Source organism: Scyliorhinus torazame, chromosome 12, assembly GCF_047496885.1.
Source record: "Scyliorhinus torazame isolate Kashiwa2021f chromosome 12, sScyTor2.1, whole genome shotgun sequence".
NCBI lineage: Eukaryota > Metazoa > Chordata > Chondrichthyes > Carcharhiniformes > Scyliorhinidae > Scyliorhinus > Scyliorhinus torazame.
The window spans coordinates 129,785,485-129,810,841 of NC_092718.1; the positions used below are offsets into that span (position 1 = coordinate 129,785,485).

The 25,357-nt window shown below is 47.6% G+C and overlaps 1 long non-coding RNA gene across 1 annotated transcript; it reads left to right on the forward strand.

Annotated features, from left to right (window-relative positions):
* The first annotated feature begins 4,720 nt into the window (after positions 1-4,720).
* Positions 4,721-24,766, forward strand: LOC140387234 (uncharacterized). The gene is made up of 3 exons (XR_011933796.1): positions 4,721-4,750; positions 11,052-11,078; positions 24,731-24,766. It is a non-coding gene; the product is annotated as an uncharacterized lncRNA (long non-coding RNA).
* The last annotated feature ends 591 nt before the right edge of the window (positions 24,767-25,357 follow it).

The window sequence follows — 25,357 nt, forward strand, 5'->3', positions numbered from 1 at the left end:
TGTTGTGTGTTTGGCTGGAGGGGGCTGCATGCCGTTGTGTCTTAGGCTCGAAGGGACGTCTCTATACAGAAACTCTCCTCCATCCTCACACAGTCTGCGTCTGGTTCCTTCACCCATCACCTCACTCTCTGCTGTTGCCACCCAGTGGCAGTATTGAACGTTTCGGAGGGCTAGGGCTCCCTTACACCTTTTTCCTGGTCGGATCCTTTTCGGAAAAAATGAATCCTCCTCTCTACCAGCCGCTCGAACCCTACCCCCACAACGAACGCCATAATCAGATCATTAACTGTGTTAAAGAAAGTCTTGGGGATCTAGATTTGTGTGGATCTGAACAGGAATCTGAGCACCGCCTTCATCTTGAGCGTCTGCACCCTACCCACTCGGGTGTTGAATGAAACTTTTAGACATACCCCCGTTCCTGTTTTTTGTTGCATTTTGGCTGCCAGGAACACATGTGGTCTAGATTGATATACGTTCTGAAGGAATGACAAACATTTTAATCTTTGTGTGAGGATACCAATGTTTTAAAAGTGAAATTTTCGTTGACACTATCATGCAGAACGTAGCACAAAACACTTCACAGAAATGAAGTCAACAGATATCAAACCAGTTTCATTCATCCTGTCCAAAGCTACCGACCGCTAATATAAGTTGCACATTTCTTATTGACCTGTGCACCCTTTAATATGCAGTTGAATGGTTTTAAGCAGCGACCTCAATCTGCAGGGATGCACAGAAGCCAGAATAGCCTTATTCAATCTTTTATGACGTGGTTTCCCATTTCAAAACGGGTGACGAGACTGTGCAATTTTTAACGTGGTGGAGAAAAGGGTTCAGTTCAACATTTTTTAATGTCGAGATAGTTGTACAATAAGTAGAAACCGTAACGGCGTGCCGCTAGAACAGCTGTAGGAAAAGTGCAAATTGACAAGGACCGCTGATAGCAACTTTGGACTGGCTTGTAGCAGCGGAGAGTTAACGTTTATGAAGTAAGAGCATGTTATTTGCGATGGAAGTTCGGGACATGAGGAGGCATACCACAGAGCACAGCATATTGATTTGTTTATAATTTACATTACCCAATCCTTTTTTTTTAATGATGGTTTTATTTAGGGGGGACAATTCATCCACCCTACACATATTTTTTGGGTTTGGGCATAAGACCAACGCAAGCACAGGGGGTATTTGCAAACGTCACATGCACAGTGACTTGGGCCAGGATCGAACCAGCGTCTCTGCGACGTGAGGCAGCATTGCTAAACACAGCGCCACTGTGCTAACCCATAGCGTATTGTTAATGCGTTCAAAGGAATTAGTTCCAAAAGGGAAAGGATAAAGTGCGAAAGCAAAGATGTGGATCTGAAGTCACATCTGCAGATGTAATCCGCACGAAACAACGATTCCATATAATGCTTTCCGAAAAGGATCTTAGTGAGCCAGATAGGTAATTACGACACTGTTTTTTTCTGAATTATTAGACTTTCTTACAGATTTTTATTGAATCAATCTGCCGTGAAGAGGTTTGCATCTGGATCGATGAACCTTGCTCTGGGTCTCTGGATTATTTGTGTGGAGGATTTAGCAAGGCACCGCTGACGTCTCCCGCTAGAGAGATAATACAGAGATAAAATAAAGGGATAAAATAAAAGGACCAGAAATGTGCTAAGTAGAAATGTCCTGTAGAGTCTCTGACATCAATTCCAAAACACGTTAAGAAGTTTAGAAGTGCAACAATTGATCCCAAGGCGAGGAATATGCCATTCGTACCTGGTAGAGCATGACGGAATATTGTGGGCGGAAACAGGAGAACCTTGATGACATTCACAGGGATACAGGGTGAAGGTGCAGACTCCGCAGAGACAGAGACCCAAGTTGGGATCGACCCTGGGACCCTGGTGATGTGAAGCTACAGTGCCAACCACTGTGCTACCGTGTTGCCCAATGATAATGACGGGAATGGCGATTATGGTAATGGTGATATTATTACTATTATTCCACTGATATACAGAAATGGAAGCACTGGAAAGAAGATTAAAAGATACAGGTCAGACATAAGCCAAATTGAATATATATGTGAATACACAGATCCGACATATACAGCCCTGCATTATTGTAAAATCCGCACTACGCATGGTTGCATCGCCCCAAGATCTGAGCCGGTCAATATGTACCGAATATGCTGGAAACCCTCAATAGTTATGGAAACATAGCTGAATAGAGACAAAAATGGACTTCACGTGCCATCTTGATGACATATTCAATTTTGTTCACCTTTCACACGTTGCATACTTTCTGCCAGTCATTCGTAGTGTTTGCAGCGTGTTACGGTTTAATTTATTTCCTGGCGTTATCTAAGGGTTATCATCTTCCTCATGATCATCATATTTGTGTCCTTAATTACTGTCAGGATTGCAATGAACGTTATTGAAGATTTTCACGGTCTCTATCTGGTGGAGCTTCTCAAGCTTTGCAAGGTTGCACATTCCCTGTGATCGTTCAACTGTGATTTCTGGCTCATGAGATCTGTTCGAATCAATCAATAATTGGCAGCTGTGCTTCAGCTACTTGCCTCCAAAGATTGGAATACAGATCATCCTATTCAGAATCAAACTCTTGAAATTAGAATGTGGCAAAAACTGATTTTAAAAATATTTTATTTTAATTAGTGTTCAGTTCTTTGTGCTTTTTTATTTAACTCATATGATACATTTCCTGTCCACTAAAGGTTTAAGGCGCATCAAAGCTAGCGTTCGTGCTGCTTGCAACAATTAATGCCGCCCGTCGCTATGTAGGAGACGTCCTCTAGTCAGGCGAGAGTGTGTAATCTTCACATTACAGGCAATTTAGGGAACTGATTAAAGCTACTCATCGATGGCATTTTCTCTGTTGAATAAAGCAGTCGTTCTGATTGCACCCGTCGCCGAGTAAATTAAATTTCCTACACGGGCCTCTGCAATTTATTTGGAAAAAATTGATCATCTCTGCTTTTAGAATCGAGAGGAAAACGAGTGCGGAGGTTTGCAGAAAACATAATATTGTCTCCTGCACGCGTCCTACAAAACTCTAACGTTGATACTTGTGATTTCACATTCTCTGCCGTCCAGTTTATGTTTCTATCCATTTGTTTGTTTCGGAACTGCTGTCTGAAGTTTGGATGTTTTAAAAATTAAATTTAGAGAGCCCAATTCATTTTTTCCAATTAAGAGGCAATTTAGCATGGCCAGTCTACCTAGCCTGCACACCTTTGGGTTTGAGGGGGCGAAATCCATGCAAAAACGGAGAGGATGTGCAAGCTCCACACGGACAGTGACCCAGAGCTGGGAACGAACATGTGAGCTCGTTGCCCTGAGACAGCAGTGTTAATCACTGCGCCACCGTGCTACACCGTAATTTCGATGATTTATTATTCACCTGGAAAATCTCCTTAATCCGATGGAAATGTTTCGGCAGCTGTTTTGCCGTCCGTCTTAAACAGTAAAGACAGTCATGTAGGTCTCGTTTTATCTATAATCCTGTAGTAGCGGTCTGGAATCTGCCATTGCACAGTCCGATTTCAAAATTCCGCTCAGCGGTTGACACAAAACGTGTGTTCTAATCAGGCTCTGTTATGTTTATTGACTCATACGGCAACAGGCGCCAATACTCGATCTGAATTTTCCCATAATTTCCACGGCTGGTGTGAAACCTTGACAATCTAAGACCTCATTGTTGTGCTAACGCCAACCTTAAAGTCTGCCAGCATGAACAATTTCTGAATCTTTCGTTTAATCTGCTGTCGTTTCTTATACAGCATTTTTTCAATGTCTCCCTCATGTATTTGCATAGTCTATCATTGAATAATCCTGTGATATTTACAACACTACTTCTATTTGTGTTAATTTCTAAATCATTAACACTATATCACTTTAGCTGTTGAGGCTGCATATCTTCCTGCAATTGAATGTATTTGAAAAAATGAAAATGAAATCGCTTATTGTCACAAGTAGGCTTCAATGAAGTTACTGTGAAAAGCCCCTAGTCGCTACATTCCAGCGCCTGTTCGGGGAGGCTGGTACGGGAATTGAACCGTGCTGCTGGCCTGCCTTGGTCTGCTTTAAAAGCCAGCGATTTAGCCCAGTGAGCTAAACCAGCCCCTTTGTTGTATTATAATCTTGCAGATTGTTGGCTTTATTGACTACACTGCAAAGTAAACTCTCTTTCTTAAATAACAATGCTTTTTACAAGCTTAGAGGGCTGCGTCACTCAGACATTCATTTGTTACAAAAATAAATTATATATCCTCGTAATAGTTTCCTGACCTTCATAACAGCTGTACTTTCACATCAGTGTAGGACATGAATTCGGAGAACCGGAATGGTACAACAAATAATTTCTATTAGCATCGTTCATATTTTAAAATATTATCCTGAACGGATGCACTGAATGTGAGAATAGATTTTGAATTCATGTAATTACTGAAATTTGTCATATCCGACATTGCTGCCTCAGTCAGGGGGTATGTGATTGCCAAACTAAATTACGTTCCCTAAAGATACGCGGCTGATGCTTTGAACATGTTGATGTTTTCCTGTTTTTGCTTTTCTTCTTGCAGAAGATATGCTGAGGCAGTGTCAGAAAGGTAACGAATTATGAAACGAATGCCCACGCGGAATGGTTCGTTCTGAAATCGAACCGAGCGATTGCTTCTGGACTATGTCTCATGTAGTCACGCTTGTCTTCTCAGAATTTGGAGAAAAGTGTAAAACAGATGGTGAGTGAAAGTTAATATTCTTTCTGCCCTAAATTACTGCAGAATTGCAACTGTTGTATGAGTCTGCGAGATCAATCTTCATCGCGGGTCCTAAGCTAAAGGTATTGAATTAGCTAATCAGTCTGCACACTGCACCAATTTGCTTGCAAATGCAGTTTCTCAAAGAGAACATCTGTAGTGTGTAATGCACTACCAACTCTTCATCATGCATCGGAGAATGTCATTGAAATTTGAAAGGACCTGAAGAGCCTTCTTCACCACTTACTATTCACACACAGTTCAGCAAATTTCACCCTGTGGTATTTTCTCTTACAGTCCTCAATTTACACATATGTTCCACGATATATCACATAAGTGTATCATGTTTTATTTCATGCTGCATGGAATACCAATTGAATTCATGAATGGCTGTATAATATAACCACTTAACTCGCCTACACCCTATAAGTATCACCTGAAGCAAGACACATCTTTGGTTATGCCACATCTACAATACTGTGTACAGCTCCAGTTGCCACATAATAAGAAGGATCTGGTCGTACTGGAGTGGGTGTACTGGAGATTCAACAGGAAGTTGCCTGATCTGGAACACTTGAGCTATGAAGAGAGGCTGGATAGACTCAGACAGTTGTCTTTGCAGCAGGGAATGCCGAGAGGGGACCTAACTGAGCTGGGTAAGCTCATGAAGAGCATTATGAGAGTATGTAGCAAGCAGCTGTTCCTGTAGTTGAAGCGTCAACAGCGAGGGATCATGAGTTTAAGTTGAGGGGAGGCGTTTTAGGCGGGATCGTAGAACATACCCTTTCACCCAGAAGGTGTTAAATATTTCGAATACACTGCCTGACAGTGTAACAGAGGGGGGAAACCTCACAAGCCTTAAAACGTAAACTGGTTCAGCACTTATAATGCCATAACATTCAAAATTATGGGCCAAATCATGGAACGTTGGACTTGTATAGGTTTAGTCTAGTTCTGTCCGTGAAGACACGATGGACTGTAGGGTGTCTTCTGTACTGTATGATTCTCTGATGTGAATTGCAAAGGATGAATGTGCTCAGAGATGTTTTCAAACGACAGGCTTTCATGAATATGTTTTAGATAGCCGAGAAGTATTGGCTGTATACATTGTTTTTATTATTTGTCATGCATCTATGTTCATTATACAATCGCTGAATCTGTCGCCGTGTAATCGCATTTCAAGTGATGTCAAGCAGCAGTCGCTGCAAAAAAAAGTTAAACGTTCTGTAAGAAACGAAAAAAGCAAACCATGCTCATGTTTACATTTGCCACTCGAAAGGATTAGGGAGAATCAAGGCAGCAGTTTGGTTCAAATGTGCTTGGAGTGCAATCGAAATTCAGGAATGCTTGTTGGGAGAATAAACAATTGATGTCAACGAAATTTAGGGCAGGTAACCAGAGAGAAATTGTGTCATACACACCTCCAGAAAAGATTTGAAAATTATGCAAAGCCACGGCGCTTTTTAGAGGACACCAAACGGCTAAGCCAACAGTACTAGCAGACATTCTTCTTTTTTTTTGTTTTTGCAATCATGTTGTTTTTTGTGGATGCCTGGGGCGAAATTCTCCGTAATCGGCGCGATGTCCGCCAACCGGCGCCAGAAACGGCGCAAATCAGTCCGGCATCGCGCCGCCCCAAAGGTGCGGAATCCTCCGCATCTTGACTGGCCGAGCCCTAACCTTGAGGAGCTAGGCCCGCGCCGGACTGAGTTCCGCCCTGCCAGCTGGCGGGAAAGGCCTTTGGTGCCCCGCCAGCTGGCGCGGAAATGACATTGCGGGCGGCGCATGCGCGGGAGCGTCAGCGGCCGCTCACGGCAGCCCCGCGGATGCGTAGTGGAGGGGGTCTCTTCCGCCTCCGCCATAGTGAAGACCGTGGCGAAGGCGGAAGGAAAAGAGTGCCCACACGGCACAGGCTCACCCGCAGATCGGTGGGCCCCAATCGCGGGCCAGGCCACCGTGGGGGCACCCCCCGGGGCCAGATAGCCCCGCCCCCCCCCCCCCCCCACAGACCCCGGAGCCCGACCGCGCCGCCTTGTCCCGCCGATCGAATGGTGGTTCAATCCATGTCGGCTGGCGTGGGTTGACAGCGGCGGGACTTCGGCCCATCGCGGACAGGAGCATCGCCATAGGATTTCCGCGGACTGACGTGACGTGAGCCCCGCCCCCGCCGTGTCCTGAATTCTCCTCCACCGGAGATTCGGCGGGGGCAGGAATCGTGCCGCGCCAGTCAGAAATCCCCCGGCGATTCTTCGGTCCTCGATGGGCCAAAGTCCCGCCGCTGTCAACCCACGCCAGCCGGCGTGGATTGAACCACCTTTCGAACGGCGGGACAAGGCGGCACCGTCGGGCTCAGGGGTCCTAGGGGGGCGCGGGGCGATCTGGCCCTGGGGGGGTGCCCCCACGGTGGCCTGGCCCACGAGTGGGGCCCACCAATCCGCGGGCGGGCCTGTGCCGTGGGGGACTCTTTTCCTTCCGCCTTCACCATGGTCTCCACTATGGCGGAGGAGGAAGATACCGCCTCCACTGCGCATGCGCCGGGATTCTGTGAGCGCCCGCTTACGCTCCCGGGCATGCGCCGCACGCAAAGTAATTTCCACGCCAGCTGGTGGGGCACCAAAGGCCTTTCCCGCCAGCTGGCGGGGCGGAAATCAGTCCGGTGAGGGCACGGGCCCCCAAAGGTGCGGATAATTCCTCACCTTTGGGGCGGCGCGATGCCGGACTGATTCGCGCCGTTTTTGACGCTGGTAGGCAGACATCGCGCTGATTGCGGATAATCCCGCCCCTGGAAACCCAAACATAGAGATTTCATCAAATGTGTTGCACAAGATCACAACAGCAGAGCAGTCCCGAAGAGTGTGGCAACATTTCCGACGACTGTGGTAGCGCTGAACGACGAATGTTGCCCAATTGAGCTGTTAATACCGATTCTCTGATATTAAGCCCCAATTACGCAAATTAACTTAATTCCCACAGGGCTTTTCTGAACTTAGTCAGTTTGATATGTTCATATCGGAATGTAATTCGTTCATGATTATCTTCATTACGATCCCACGATGCAGGTTTTATACATCGTTAATTACACTATTGACAACCCACCAAAGCATATTCATTACTCTGGGTGCAGTCTTAACATTAACCTTCGCATTTCTGGCACTGCGTCTCCAATTTTGTTTCATGTCTCTTGTAATAAATTCCAATAAATTCAGAATACTTTACCACACATTCCTTTATTTTGGTGATCCAGTGTACGTGTAGGCTAACCCGTCTTTAGCGAAGCATACTGCAAGCCCCCTGCCTGACAATAATATTCTGCATTTATATTCAACGTGCGAAAATGTCAATGCCACATTTTCCAGAAAGGTGCTGTATTGGCCCTATTGTTTAAATAATGAATGAATGTTATTTATTTATATTTGTATTGTTGCCCTTATTAAACCACAGTGTTTCTCAAATCGTAAACGGTGGACAGATGACTATGAGACTCAGTTTATGAAGCAGAACAATATTTATTCACACACACACAATTGATATGGTTATTCAAACACACACTTCCTATCATATGGTACACTATACACCCATCGTTCCAAGACATTAACTGGGCAGTGACCCGCAATAACTTGGCAGATCCAGGCCTATTAGTTGTAGTTCCGGTCTTGTAGTCCTCTGTTAGTTGGTTTTAAACTTTGTTCTCCTCTGGCTCTGGTCTTCCTTCTGTTGGTAGTGTGAATGGTCTCCTTAATCGTTGTTAGTTACTGCTGCTCAAAGAAATAATGAATCATGCAGTAACTCTTATGCTGTTTGAATTTCGTGACTCTTTTGGTTGTCGGTCTCTGGGTCATTTGTCAATCAATTGACTAGGGCTCGATCAGCCTGAACGATAAAGTCCAATCAGGGGCTGCCACATCAATTTCTTGGTGGGCACTCAGTGGCCATACTTGAGGTTGTTGCAAAAATGTAGGCCGTTCCAAATAAGAAAGTCAGGTGCCGCTGTGCCTGGTAAACAATTGTGATTAACAGTTCTATTAATCCAGTTGGTGGTCTGGAGATAGCAGTTTACTTATGTTATTCGCATCAAGCTGTGCAATTGTTTTTAGTCTGCCAAGCCTTTTCGTGTAGCTTTATTTAATCTGCCTGCGGCTTGCTTCTCCATACCCTTGACCACTTTTCCCAGCATCCCTTGCTGGACATTTTGGGTGGCCACAGTAGACTTCTTGAATTCGTATCAGAGCGTGTTGTCCTTATTATCATTGAATTATCAGCAAACTTGGCTGTTGTGCAGTTGGACCCTTCATTGTCCTGATGAAAGAGATGATATTTTGCAGAGGAAATGTCCCAGCAATGGTCCCTGTTTCACTCCACTACTTTTGTTTTTGAAACCTGAAAACTGCATTTACATAAACAGTCTGTTCCCTTTTCGCATTCCAATAGGCAACACACGCTAAGATATCACTCCTACATATTGAGCTGCAATATCGTGTTCTGATTTTCGCAATAAGCTACTACGACCATTCTAATAATGGATTCTGCCATTTTTAAACAACTAACGCTATTCAATGTGCATTTTCAATGTGCTCCTGCTTTCTGCCTCCGACTTTCTCAAATACACAGGTACTACGTGCACCCGGTTCAACAATTACTGAGACTCTAAATCAATGAAGAACGGATTGGAATGTTGAAATCAATTCATTACGTATTTATTCATTTATTTTCAGACTTGAAAGGCTTGTTAACATTCAGCACTATTAGTTTAATTGGCAATTTTACGCAATTATTGTGATTGCCTTAAATTCGCTTTTCCAAGTTATCCACATCTTAATATTATACTTGGAGTGTTCTTGTTTCTTCCAATTATAAGTCAGAAAGGAGAAAAAGAAAGTTGACCAACTTGAGTCGTTGACTGCAAGATGTTTATCCTTTATTTTTCTCCCCTTTTCCACGTTGGTGATAACTGCATTCTTCCTAATAGCGTTTAATCAGTCGGCTTATGACGATACGAACAATATATTGTTCCAGGCATTTGGAAGTTGACCATGAGCCTGAGATCGTGTGTGTGCGCATCATTATGGCAGGGAAATAAATATTTCCACATATCATGCCATTGGCACAAGCTGTGTATTCATAAATGTTGGTTCATATTGTTTGCTGCACACACTGCACTTTGACTGCATTGAAGTGGGCAAGTTTTATATCAAACGATTCCCAATCTCTCATCTGAGGCAGGTAATATTGTATAAGTGCTTCGTGTCCCACAGGAACATGTAGCTTTGAATGTTGGGCCTTCGTTGCTTCTAAGGAGTCGCGAAAGAAGCTATAGAAATTCAGTTTTGCATGGACATTGCGATGCAGCCAGTTGTCGGTTCTTCTGACTTGACAGTGAATGTGTGTTTTCCTAAATGTCAATTGGCTGAAGTTCCAAAAGTAGACACCACATATAAAATTCCTACAGTGTAGAAGGCGGCCATTCGACCCATAGAGTTTGAACTGACCCTCTAAAAATGCTTCCTACCAATGCTCACTTCCCCACCTTATCCCCATGAACACATAACCCCATCTAACATAGACATCTTTGAACACTAAAGGGCGATTTGTAGCTGGGCAAATGCAGCTAACCTGCACATCCTTGAACGTTGGGACGAAAGCCGAACACCTGGAGGAAACCCACGCCGACACGGGGAGAACATACAAAGTCTACACAAACAATCATCCAAGCCGGCTATTAAACCCTAGTCCCCGGCGCTGTCAGGCAATAGTCCTAACTAATATGCCATGTACCGTCCAGTCTACTTGTTCGGCTGCAACAATAAAGAATGAGGGGTGGGTAACCATCCTGAGTTACCAGGTTATGAGCAGCAGTAACTCACGAGTAGACCATCGTGCTAAACACCATTAAGCACGTGTCCCCTATTGGTTGGAGTGTATTAACCATATGCTTCTTGAGATGTTGACCATCGGTACATTTCTGTGGAGGCATTAGGAATTCAAATGTCTTCTCTCTATCTGTAGTGCCTCACGGCTAAGCCCAATGACACGTTCATTATAAGCATCGGATTATTTCATTATTTCTGCATTCAGCAAATAAGAATAGCATGTTCTATTGCTTGAAAAAGATTCCTACCTCAGATTAGCTTCTCGAGACAGGTTGGAAATTTCATCAGTTTTGGTGAGTCCACCGAAATAGTTTTGGATCTGGTTCGCTGTGTTAAAAAATCTAAGATACTTTGTGCTAAAATGAAATTTAATGTATTTATGTCAACACTGACTTGCTCTTCATCACCATTTACAGATAAATTACTGCTCGAAAAAAATATAGGTAACACGTGTTTCTTGTACATTATGTATGTGCACATAATCCGCAAAGCCATTGATAATGTATAATGAGGGTTAGCCATTTCTTTATGTCTTTTCCACAAATGCTACAGAGTTCGTCGCTGTTAGAAGCGTAGCACCGCCGGAAAGTCAATTTTGAAAGATGTGGTCAAGCCAGGATGCATATGCCCTCGTAAGTAACACAATGTTCGGGTGCCAACATTTTGATGACAGTGAAGGGCGTGCTCCCCAGTACTGCAGCCAAATATTTTCTCGACTTACATGAATAAATAATCTGTTCAGAATGTTCAACATAGACAGCACGGTTTCACAAAAGTTCGTACTGCTGTCTCACTGCAGCGATTTGCGTTCAAACCTAGCCTTCATGACTGTGTCTGGAGTTTGTAAATTCTCCCCGTATCAGAGAAGGCATCCTCCGGCTGCTTCGGATTCCTCTCACAGTTCAACGATGTTCAGGTGAAGTGGATTCTCCATGCCAGAATGTCCATTTGCGTTCAAACGTTCAGGTGGGACTGCTGCGTTCAGGGGATAGGTTGGGCTGGGCACTAGATAGAGTGCTGTTTCACAGCTTCGCTGCAGACTCACTCTGCACTGTAGAGATTCTGTGATTATATTACTACTTTCTGCGGCTAACTTGTGAAATGTGGGTGATACGCTGACGAACAGGGCAGATTAAACAGTAGGGATCCTACGGCGACTAACTCGTCTTCTAACTCCCCATAAGCCGTCCACCATCTGCAAGACAGAAGACAGGAGTGCAATATACTCTTCACTTGCATGAATTAGTGCAACTCCAACAACACGGAAGAAGCTCGACATCATGCAGGACAAAGCAGGCCGCTTGATTGCTCCCCCGTCCACAAACAGACATACCCTCCGCTACGAATGAACAATGGCAACCATGTGCACAATCTACAAGATGCACTGCAGTAACTCACCAGCACCTCCCAAACCCAGAAGCACTACCACTTTGAATTACAAAAGCAACAGACGTCTGGGAACCTCTCCACCTGGAGGTTCCTATCCACGTCAATCAGTCCTCTAACTTAGGAATATATCGCTGTTCGTCTATTGCCGCTGGGGAAAATCCTGGAACTTCTTTCATAACAGCACAGTGGGTGTCCCTATATTTCAGGGACTGCAGCGGTTCAAGGAGGAAACTCACCACCATCTTCTAAAGGGTACCCAGATATGACAATAAATTCTGGCATAAGCAGCGAGCCCACATCCCGTAAACGAGTTTCTTAAACATGGTTGATTTATTGCTTTATTTATGACAACACATAAGATTCATTTTTGAAAATTTGCTTCATGATAGCTATTTTATTTCCCGTGGTTATTTTTACTGGCAAACATATTTTTGAACTCTCCTGATAAAATTTGACCCCACGCTTTGGTTTGGTATTCTAGATCTCACTAATGTGGTTGCATAAACTCAGCAATATCTTTGACAAAGAATCATCGAGTCTCGATACGTTAGCTCCCTTCCATATTCACAGATGCGGTCGGACCTGCCTCGATTGTCCAGTCTTTTCTATTTGTGTTTCAGATTCCAGTAATTTGCGTTTATCTGCATGATATTTGCTGATTCAGTTTTTCCATTGAAGTTCAAATTTCGATACTGGCGGACGGGGCTAACCGATAACCGTCCTTCATCTCTATGCTTCGATGCTAGCCTTCTCTTTCTAAAACGTTCATGGGACGTGGGCGTCGCAGACTGTGCCAACATTTATTTCCCATCCCTAATTGCCATTGAGGGGAAGTTCAGAGTCAACCACATTGAAGTAGGCTGGAGTTATATATAGGCAAGACCAGGTAAGGATGGCAGATAACATTCCCTAAAGGGCGTTAGTGAATCAATTGAGTTTTTACACAATCGAAAATGGCTTCATTGTCATTACTAGAATTTTTTTTAATATCCAGATTTTTATTGAATTCAGATTTCATCATCTGCAGTGGCGGAATTTGAACATGTAACTTCTACTGATAATTGTCGTAGGGGTGGGGGGAGTGGGATGGCAGCGTGAGTCGTCTGGCTCAAGTAGGACATTGAAATAATTTTTTCTGCAGCCATAAAGAACGCTTTAGTTAAACAAACGAACGTTTTCTGACTGTAATGCTTAATTAGGGTGCTAAACACCGTGGTGAACCAGGACCTGAGAGAAGGCACGGCTTCTAAACCACGTTCCCCGATACGAATGCCCACAACGACTGGTTGCAGCTGCATTATCCGAACGTAAGTGTTGTAGCATTCCGGGGAGCGACATGTGCCTTAGAGTTGTTGGGCATTTATATTCAGGGAAGGCCGCAAAGATATAGTCGCTGTCTTGCATGCTGTCAAATACCACGGGACGAAATTACAGACGAAATGATTGAGTGGTTGGTTTTTAAGCCTTCATTATAGGAGACTGTGTGAAAGCCCGAAGTCATGGAGCATACACGGAAGGTCGCCACGAACAATAAGATAATCTAGAAATATTCATTTATTCACGCCGTGCTGTAACATACAGTTTCGTATCACAACGTGTGGTCGTGGCAAAAAATACAGAAGCAGTTGAGGCAAATACTAGATGACAAACATCATTTACCAATCACAAATGTTGAGAGTGGCCCGAAAACACAGGCATCTCACAATTTTAATAAAGGGCCAATTATTGTGCGTTCAGTTCCACACAACTCTACTTATTATTTTGGACAGTACGGAACCACAGTAGTTAGCATGGTTGCTTCACAGATCCAGGGTCGCAGGTTCCATTCCCGGTTTGGGTCACTTTCTGTGTGGAGCCTGCCCATTCTTCCCGTGTCTGCGTTGGTTTCCTCCGGGTGGCTCCCGTTTCCTCCCACAGTCCAAATATGTCCAGGTTAGGTGGACTGGTTATGCTAAATTGCCCTTAGTGCCCAAAACGGCTGGGGGGGGGGGAGAGGTTACAGGGTTACGGGGATAGGATGGAGGTGTGGGGCTTAAGTGCGGTGCTCTTTACAAGGGCCGGTGCTGACTCGTTGAGCCGAATGGCCTCCTTCTGCACTGTAAATTCTATGTTCCATGTATTGATTACAGATGATACTTAATCTGAAACATTGTGCTAAAATTAAAGAAGACAAATCAGCACCGCTGAACGCATGCATGACAACAATGCATGGGTGAACTATGTCTTTCTCACGAAACCCTGGCAAGCTGCGCCATCAACGGCAGGAAATACACTTTGAGTTCTCGAAAGGCACTAAACAAGTTGTAACAACGTCACACATTATGGTTTCAACCAACGGCGCAGACACATCCACCAACATCCCTTGGTTTGTGGATGCAATAGGCACCATACTACAATTGCAAATCGATGCATAGCCGTGAGGTAGTTGTTCTCAATTTACCATCAGTTCCACACTTAACGAGGTTGTATATCAGTCGGTGATAAATCAGCAAATTAAGTTGCTAATCATGTTATTCTTTTGGTGAATTACAACGCCACTCAATAAACTCACAAGTATCCTCGACAAAGCAGCTTGTATGATTAGTTCATCATTTAATCTCTGCACCACCGAACAACAGTGTCAGCAGTGTGCATTATGTACAGAATGGAGACAGAAATTCTCCAAGGTGTCATGTGTAGGTTTCTTCCAAACTCAGGAAAGCTTCCATCGAGGTGGGGAAGGCTAAAATATATATATGAACACCACCAGTTGGATAACCCGTCGACTTGGCGATATATCGCCTTTCTTTCATTGTCCCTGGGTGAAAAAAAAATTGTAATTCCCTCCCGAACGGAACTGCGGGTGTGCCACAGATTAGAGACTGCAGTCTTGAACAACGCAATTCAACTGCGTCTTCTCACTGGAAACTAAGGATGAACAATACACGCTGGTCCGGCACGCGACACTCCTTACCCTGTAAATGAACAATATAAAATTGTATTATATCATCTGGATAACTACCTTGAAGAGGCACTGAGATTAGAATGGTACATAAAGTACGTTGGGTGTCTCAACATGTCCCATTACCAACAGTGACTCGACAGAGGCTCAGAAAATAGCAACTTAAAGGCTAAAATGGTCAATCAGCAGGTCGTACAAAAAAAATGAGTCTGAAAAAAAATAATTCACACACTTGCGAATTATAGATGTGGCAGGAAGAACCAACACATTGTCCGTGACGAATACTATTACCATTTCCTAGGGCGGATTAACTCCAAATTACTGAGTTGCAAGACTATTGTGCACAATTGCAGATATTTGTAGCAGTTAAGTTTGGCATCTATGAAGCGCTGTGGGCAACCAGCAGCAAGAGAACGTTTCTCCACTGTAAGATATCACTCCTTATGAGGTAGACGACATTGGCCGAGTCGCACGAGTATGTAATACGTACCTGGTGGGTGGTATTCTCACGATTCTCCACTTCTCCAGCTTCCACCCTAACCACATTGAAGAAGCCATCACCTATGGACAAGCCATCCATATAAACAGGATCTGCTCAGACGAGGAAGATCGTAACAGACATCTACAGACGCTGAAAGATGTCCTTGTACGAAAGGGATATGGTGCTCGACTCATCAATCGACAGTTCCAACACGCCACAGCAAACCTCACCTCAGAAGACAAACACGGGACATAGCCGACAGAGTACCCTTCGTCGTTCAGTGGTTCCCCGGAGTGGAGAATCTATGACATCTTCTTCGCAACCTTCAACACTTCATCGATGAAGACGAACATCTTGCCAAGGTCTTCACCACACCCCCACTACTTGCCTTCAAACAACCTCGCCACCTCAAACAAACCATTGTTTGCAGCAAACCACCCAACCTTCAGAACAGCGACCATGACACCACACAACTCTGCCATGGCAATCTCTGCAAGTCGTGCCAGATCATCGACATTGGTACCGCCATTACAGTTCAGAACACCACCCACGAGGTACGGGGTACATCCTGGTGCGACTTTGCCAGCGGTGTCTACCTCATAAGCCGCAGGAAAAGATGTCCTGATGCGTGGTACATTAGCGAGACCATGCAGACACTGCGACAATGGAAGAATGGACATCGCGCAACAATCGCCAGGCAGGAATGTTCCCTTCCTGTCGTGGAGCACTTAAGCAGTCAAGGGCATTCAGCCTCTGATCTTCCGGTAAGCGCTAATCAAGGTGGCCTTCAGGACGCGCGACAACGCAGGTTTGCCGGGCGGAAACTTACAGCCAAATTCCACTCACATCAGTACGGCCTGAACCGGAACCTTGGATTCATGTCGCATTTCATGCACCCCCCACCATCTGGCCTGGGCTTTGAAAGTGCTACCAACTGTCCTGGCTTGAGACAATTCATACCTCTTTAACCTGCTCCATCTGGACCTGAAAAGACGTAATTCCCTACAAAGACTCTCATTCGAAGTATCGCTTTGTATTTTTTACTTGGCCTGTATAAATGTTTCTGGAACCTACCTCTTCATTCACCTGAGGAAGGAACAGTGCTCCAAAAGCAAGTGATTCGAAACAAACCTGTTGGACTTTAACCTGGTGGTGTAAGACATCTTACTGTGATGGTCTTAAACCTAGATGATTAACGTCCACCAACCACAACCATCACCCAATGTGGTAGCATGACGACAAACAGTGGAGAATTGTCTCTGCATTTCCATTGATTCCAGTTGCTATTTCAATGGAAATCCTGCCTTCCTGCCCAGGGGACTCACTCTCAAGTCATCCCTGGAAATTGCCTCATTTATTCATGCTTGAACCAAGGCTGTAATGGGGTCATGTCATTTGGTACCCTGGCAGAACGCATCCTGAGTGCCAGTGAGCAGGTTATTGCTAAGTAATTGCAGCTTGATAGCACTTTTGTGAACCTCTTTCATTACATAACAGATGACTTGAGAGTAGACTGATATTCTCGTGATTGATTGATTGGATTTATGTGTACAAGACATACATGGGTAATTTTACACATTGTCGAATAGGCGTCAGTGTTGTAGCTGTACTGTAAGTGCTTAGCTGGGGGAGTGGCAAGTTCTGGAGCACATGTCCTCCATATAATTGCCACCTGGTTGTGCTAGGGGGTACAAACCATGCTAAGTAGTTCGCCTTTCACCCTCGGCAGACAATTTACTTTATTATTCAACCAATAGTCGCGGCAGCCCTGGAGGAAACCCTGTAGCTTCAGGAGCGGACGTTGCTCGAGGGGGAGGAGGAAGCTGCAGCACCGGAGCGTTCAGCAGCGGAGCATGCGGCAGCGAAAAGTTGGCAGTCGTCCAGGACGGAATCCGAGCCGCCCAAACGGACGAGGAGGAGGAAGTACCAAAGTGGCGCTAGATAAGGCCTTGTGTGCACTAGCCACGACCGTCACTCGAGAATCTGCCAGACCGGGCATGCCGTCGAAGAATCCAGCTGAGCATGTGGAAGGTGCGACATATTTGCCATACGATGGTGCTGCTGGCTTCGCGGTGTATGAGGGAGGACACCCACACCCGGTGGCCATCAAGGCTTCACACAATGGGAAAGTTCGGGCGTGATTCTCCAGTGGCCGACGCCAAAATCTTGTTCGCAGCTTGGTCGTCGAACCTCCATTTGTGCTGAAATCAGGGGCGGCACCGCTTTTCCGATGCTCCACGCCCAGAGAACGGCGTACTCAAAGAGTATGCCGCACGCCATAAGGAGAGCCACAGGACATCAACTGAGGTCTGCAGTAGATGCGGTAAGTTCCCGACAGTGTGGGACAATTTCCTTTTATCTATTGAACCCAACATGGAGTCTGCGAAATGAGTCAAGCACACCTACAGTCGGGGAGGGGCGGGTGGAGCCGTTCCGCGGGCTGACGGGGCGTTGGCAGGGGGCTGGGAGCACTGGCGGCGGTTAGTCCGGACGTGCCGATGTGGCTACTGGCGAACAGTATATGGCAGGCTGGGTCTAGCGCCCCCCCCCCCCCCGCAATCGATGGATGATCGGTGCAGTTTTTGAGCCATCGTTTCTGGTGTAAAGCACCATTGTTCCCAGGCCGGCGCCAGCACTTAGTCTGAAAATTGGAGAATCTAGCCCCTGATTGTCCGGCTGGGGGACGGAGAATCCCACCGCCGGCGGGAATGCGTCGCACCAGAAAACTGGGTCTAGATTCTCTGGTGACCCATTCTGAAAACGCTTTCGGTGATCCGCAGAGTTCCCGAACAAATTGATGGCGGCGCCGCTTTGACGATTCTCCGTCCCTCCAAAGCGGCGTCTCGCAGAGTATGCCTCGGCACGTATCGAAGGCTACAGGAGTTTGCTTGAGGCCCGCTCCCGATGCCCCGCCCTCGACTGGTGGGTCACATGTGATCGCATGATGTCGGGAACTCACGACGCTGCTGCGGACCCAGTCCAGCGCCACCACAGTCGGGTAGCTCCACAGGCAGGGGTAGGACCTTTTTAGGGGCTGGGGGCACTGTGGGGGAGGTCTGGGGCACGCGAGCCGGCCTAAGGGGACGGCAGCACGGCGCGGCCGCTGGGGTCTCGCCCACTCCCGGGCAACCTGCACCCACAGATACCTAAAGTGAGTCCCTGCCCTACGGAATGGCAGCCCCCTCCCCCACCCTGCCCGCACCACCGTCCGAGACACCACAAAATATTCACTCTTGTCTAGGTTCAGCTTGTAGGCCGGGAAAGACCCAAATACCCGCAGTAGCTCCAATATTCCCCCTATCGACACACTCGGTTCCGACACATACAACAGCAAGTCGTCGGCATATAAGGACACGCTATGCTCTATCCCAATCTCCCCCCCCCTCCTCCCCCAGCACTATTTCTTTCCATGCTCCCGAACTTCTTAATGCGATGGCCAACGGCTCAATCGCAAGTGCAAACAGGGGGGGAGGGGGGGAGTTAGGACATCCCTGCCTCGTCCCGCGGTGGAGAGAAAGGTATCTCGAGCTGACGTTGTATGTGCGAACACTCGCCTTCGGCTCCTTATACAGTAGCTTTACCCAGATCACAAATCTTGGCCCAATCCCAAACCGCTCCAGAACTGCCATAAAGTACCCCCATTCTACATGATCAAGCGCCTTCTCAGCGTGCAGTGCCACAACCACCTCTGTTCCCTTCACTTCCGCCGGTTCCAAAACGATGTTCAAAACCCTCCTAATGTTCGAAAAACGCTGCCTCCCTCTCACGAACCGGTCTGATCCTCACCTATTCCCTTCGGAAGGCACTCCTCCAGCCTACCCGCCAGTACCTTCGACAATACTTTTGCATCCACATTCAGAAGTGACATGGGCCCATACAACCCACAATCCGTCGGATCCTCATCTTTTTTTTAGCAACAGTGAAATCGATGCCTGGCCCAAGGTTTGCGGCAACACCCCCTTCCCTATCGCCTCTTCAAACATCCCCACCATCAGGGGTGCCAGCTTATCCAAGATTTTTTAATAATATACCACTGGAAACCCATCCGGCCCTGCCATCTTCCCCAACTGCATCTTCCCAATCGCATTATTTATCTCCTGCTCTACTATTGCTCCTTCTAATGTCGCCCTGTTCCCCCCCCCCCCCCCGTACTCTCGGGTATTCCAACCCATCTAGAAATTCCTGCATCTTACGGCCTCCCCCCCCGTGGCTCTGACCTGTACAACCTCTCATAAAACTCCACAAAAATCTTGTTAATGAGCTCGGGAGCCACCACCAACTTTCCTGCACTATCCCTCACCTGAAGAATTCCCCTTGCCGTTCCTTCCCTCCGGAGCTGAGCTGCTAACATGCTGATCTCCATGTTCATAAACTGCACGCCTTGCTCGTCTCAGTTGTCGCACCGACTTCCTGGTAGACAGTCGGTCGAAGCTCGCCTGTAGTTCCTTCCTCTTTTCCAGGTTTGCTGGGCCCCCATCTTCTGCATAACTCCTATCTACCTCCAACATCTCATCTTCATTCTCTGCCGCTCCAACCTCTCCTCTTTGCCCACCCTGACCTTAAACGAAATTACCTCACCACTCACCACCGCCTTTAGAGCCTCCCAGATAACTGCCTTCGACACCTCACCTGTACAGTTGAAACCTACATATTCCTTAATAACCTTTTCAATTTTCTCACAGAACACTTGGTTTCCCAAAAGCCCCACATCCAGTTTCCACCCCGGCCTCTGCGCTACCCCCATCTCCTGTACCACATCCACCCAATGCGTAGCATGATCTGACACTGCAATTGCCGAGTATTCTGTCCCCTTAACCTCAGCCAGCAAAGCCTTCCCCACCACAAAGAATCCGCGAGTATACATTATGGACTGAAGAGAAAAACGAGTACTCCCGCTCCCTTGAGTTCAGGAACCTCGAAGAGTCCACGCCTTCCATTACCACCAGCACCTCCGCCCCCACCCCCCTGATGGGACCAGCGAGCGCGGCCGTGATCTGTCCAACCTTGGCTCCTGCAGCAAGTTCCAGTCCCCCCCCCCCCCCCCAACAATCAGTTCGTGTGTGTCCAAGTCGCGGATGGCCACAAACACCTTCGTGAATCCCACACCGTCCCAATTGGGACCGTATACATTTAACAGCGCCACTAATCTCCCCTCCAGCGCCACTGAACGTCGGTTGGGAACTTAAGTAAAGGAGCACTTCGGACAATTTCTCGTGGGCACCACAGTACTGATCCGGTACAACAGGTGGTGGTAGGAACACAACAGTGAGCAGTCAGAGGGTGGGCCGACACCAAGGCCGTGCAACCATTCAGACGGGGATCGGACATTTGGAACGGGCAGGCCAATTAATCATGGAGATGCTGTCGCAGCGTCAGGGACTACATGAGCGGTTGTCGGTGACCATCCAGTACATGCATCGACAGTTGGAGGAGTCCAGTTGCGTGCAGCAGCAAGATGTGGTCCCGACCATCCATGCTACTCAGGAAAACATTGCACGTGTGCAGTCTGCTTTGGAGGTTTTGGAGGCGAGGAGTTGGGTTATGGATCAGCATTTCCAAGACTTGCGTATTGTGCAGGCGTTGGCCAAAGGCCAGGGTAGGCTTGCCGCCTTACATGATGCCATGTGTCAGAGACAGCTGGAAATGACAGCGGTGCTTCTCCGCGTGGCCCGGTCACAGAAGGCAATGCCTGGGAACGTCGACGCCATATCCCAGGCACTGGATGAAACAGAGGGATGTGGCCCAGGCGGAGAGGGAGATGGTGCAACCACTGGTTGTTGTGACACAGGCCCAGAAGAAGGTGCCGCAATGAATGGGTGATGTGGAACAGTCCCAGATGGTGATGTTCTGTAGCAGCATGCAGATCCTGGGCGGCACCAGAGAGGGCCTCCAGGACAGGCAGAACCAGATGTCAGGAGAGCTTCAGCGGATAGCCCCATGTGAAACCCCATCTTATAGAGTAACCTGGGGACCACCGTACACCCGGTGGAGGAGAAGGTGATGGGGTACATGCCGCTGACCTTGCAGGTGAGGTGCCAGAACACAGAAGCATTTCGGACTGCCAACCCCCCTCCCCCCCCCTCGCATTTCCTGTTGCATCTGGTTGGCAGCGGGCACAAAATGATGGCAGAACGCCACGTGTGGCACCCATGCAGAATCCGGGTCCATCCAGGCCCCTGAGCCCCAATAAAGAACCAGATTGCGAGGCCGGAATCACATCAGGCCTTCACTCCTGCTGTCTCGTCTGGGGGTCCACCTAGACATAATGTGAGGGCCTGTACGGCCAGAATGGTAGACACCATTTATGTCAGCACGGGTTCAAGAGAGTTTACGTATCACTGCTGGAGCACGTATCTGTAAACATTTGCGCATATTTAACATCTGTTAACACTGTAACAACTTGCCTCGAAGATCTGCCAGAATGGTGTGATGCGTGGGCTGGTCAGGTCTGGCCACTAAGGGATGTGGAAGCGGCGAATCGACGGACGTTGTGGGTGGCTTGGACTCCCCACACTGCCCTCAGCGACCGTCCACACCACCGTCACCCCAGTGATCTGATGGCACTGACTGATGCAATGACCAGCTCGCATGTAAGGATCACCCTGTTGGATGATTAAAAGTGTTACCGTGGACAGCTGTCAGATATTGTCATTGGATACGGAGCACCAGAGTTAATCAAAGAGTGGGTCATCCTACATCCCTTGGACCATGGCAGGTGTCATTGCCAACCCAAAGCCCGCATCCTGCATTGCGGCGGATATGAATCACAGAGGGAGTTGAAGCTATCGGTGTGACGTGGAGAGGGGTGGGGTGTGGGGATTGGGTACTATATCCATGCCAAACGACATGTTACCACCCCCCCCCCCCCCCAGTCGGTGAACCTGGATGCAATCAGAGCACCCCATGGGCGGTTGCAATGGCGCACGTCCTGCTGTCTCCCCTGCCTGCCGGCCCCATTTTCAGTTGGTCCCCACACTCCCCCGCATCCGCCTCGTCGGTCGAGGCGTGGCATTCATCCTCCTCCTCCAGCACGTCGCCCCTCTACTGCGTAATGTTGTGGAGGACATAGCAGGCTGCCATGCTGGGGGTAACACTCTGTGCCAGAGCTAACCAGGCACGTGAACGGCATCTCCTGGAGGCCGAAGCACTGTTCGCTGCACGGTCATCTTTGCAGTGAGTCTGGGCTTCCGACTGTGTCTTCCGGAGAGGGGTCATCGGCCACAACCGCCGTGGATAGCCCCTGTCGAGCCGGACCAAGCCGGGGGGGTTGGGGGTGTGGCGTCCAAATTATTTCACGAATCGTTGAGTGTGCCAGGATGTAGGCATCATGCGCACTGTCCGGATATGGGGTGCAGACATGTATGAATCACAACGTATGATTACATATCATCTGCACGCTCACCGAGTGGAATTACATTTGGTGTTTATAGAATGGCATGTCATCTGCAGATGCTCATCGGGGTGTGGGGGGGGGGGGTCATGCACCCCGTAGATCACCTCCTGGACCCGGGGCATTTTGGTGATGGTGGATAACCCTGCTGCCCGGGCATCCTGGTGTGCCCGGTCTACATACAAATGGATGTCATGAGCAGACTGGCCATATACGATCTCCATAAAGGCACGAATACTACTGTGCATCGAGCTCTGTGACGTCCCGAACAGGTCCCCAGTTGGCTTCTGGAAGGATACCGTGGCGTAAAAGCCCACCATCACTTTGACAGTATCCTTCCCTATTCTCCCATGGTGCCTGCTGCGCCATGACCTGGACGATATGTGTCACTGTCTCCGTGCGCAGATAGAATCTTTAACGGAATGCTTGGTCCGGCAGGTCCTCTAATGACTGCCACTGGAGGTACACATGAGCGCTCATGCGGTGCCTCCTTTGCACCTCCCCTTCCTCGGTCTGTTTGGTGGCCAGCTCACCATCATGGGCGGCAGCCTCCTTTTCCTCCGGGGAAGTCTCCACTGCTACATGCTCCGCTGCTGCACTCTGCGTTGTTGCAGCTTGCTCCTTCTCGAACAGCCCCAGCTCGTACAGCCGCGTGGCATCTCTCAGGGTTGCGGCGACCAGCAGGAGAGCCAGCATTGCTGGTTGAATTTGAATAGCCATTGTCTTTAGTGATTGAAAGATCGATATGTTAGCATTTTGTGTACCCCCTGTGCATCAAGGTCCGCCGGGCTACATGGTCACCCCGGCTGGTACTGCAGGCAAGATGCCCCTCACCTTCGCACCCTTGCCCCATTTGTCCGCGGCACCATGTCGACTCTGGGCCTGGTGCCCATCCTGCAGGCAGGGGCCACATCGGCTGGTGCTGCCCTTGCCAACAGTATGCGCCGGCGCACCCGACCAGCGTGCCCCAAAGGTGCGACAGGAGATGTTGTCCGAGGGTGGGCCGTCTGATGCCCCACCGTGCTGTGACAGCCGGTTGTTGATGGCGTGTATGTCAGAAGGTTGCGGAAGTGGGCAGGGTGTGTGGGGGCAACCATACGGAAAGTGTCATTCTGCAGTACCAAGGACCAGGTTTGCTGGTCAGTGGGGTACGCAGCAAGATGGTTGCCTTCCAGGTTACAGTATTGGTCCATGTCTGGCCACCGCCACATTCTCGTTGGGCGTAACCACAGCCACCGGGCTCATCACCCCGTTATCCCCTCACCCCCCCCCCCCCCCCCCCTCATCCCCCAGCCAATGCCTTGCCCGGCAGCTCACAGTCACTGCTCTCCGTCTCGTACCTCCTTTATCTCTCCCATCAGCCACTACACCGGTTTCATGATGTTTTAGAGCAAAAGTGAAGCATTGGAGCATTTGGCTCATTAGAGGCAGTGGATCATGGTGGCTTCCGAGAATAATGGGTTCGGCCTGATAATGATATGCAACAGGTCTTCACTGAACGTGCATTTCGGAATGTATTGACTCAAGTCTCGCGGCGATGGAGAGTTGTGATTTGGAATGAAATCGGCACCCAACGTGTTTCCCATTTCAGGTGTGGGCCGATGGAGACAACAATATTTCCGGGCTCTCTTTGTCCCTGGTGGATTCTAGAAGCTTCGATATGAAGATTGGTAACCCATGGGGAAAAAAATGTCAGGCAGCACTTTTGCTCATCATCAGCAGTGTCTGCTTCCACATCACTACTGACCGACGATTGCTTTTTCGATTCTTTATCGATAAGACAGAGAATACCTGCATGGTGACTCTGTCACTGCCGTTGATGTAGTGGCAATTTCTGTTATTGGATTCGAAATAGATAAAGAAAATACATCTATGTTTTATTTTTGCATTTCAGAATTGGAACATTTGAGACAAGCTTTGACATTCACAGGTGTGTCAAAATAATTATATAACAAATTGTCAATATGTTTTCTGCATGATAATTAATCTTTAATGAATCACAAGAGGAAGGCGATGCAACGTATGGTCTCATATTTTTAGGTGGCAGAATAGTCAAAAATGATCATCGAATAAGGTGTCCGTTTAAATTATGTTGTCAAATGTTCCCTACGTCAGTCTTGATTTTATGTTGAAACACTCTAGTCTGAGTCAAACCCATGTTCGTTCTCATTGCAAGTTATGAATTGAACGCCTGACACTTTAGTGAGTGAGTGCGTATTTCGAATTGTCAGGTCCCATAGGAGACAACAGTGCAACACAAATACTTCCTTTCGAGAAGGAGTAAACACACGCGTCAAAACTGCAAAGAGGAAATTAGATCATCGCACTGCGCCTGTGGGTATTAATCGCGCAATCTGCCTTTTTGAAAGTGAAGAATTAGCTTCTTCTTATTATTATTTTTAATGATTCTCCTTGGACTTAGTTAAGAAAATCGCATTTTTGTTTGAAGACGATTGTGACCATTCTTCCAATTAGTGCCTTTTTCAGGACCATTTTCAATTTCACACGCTGCAACCACTAA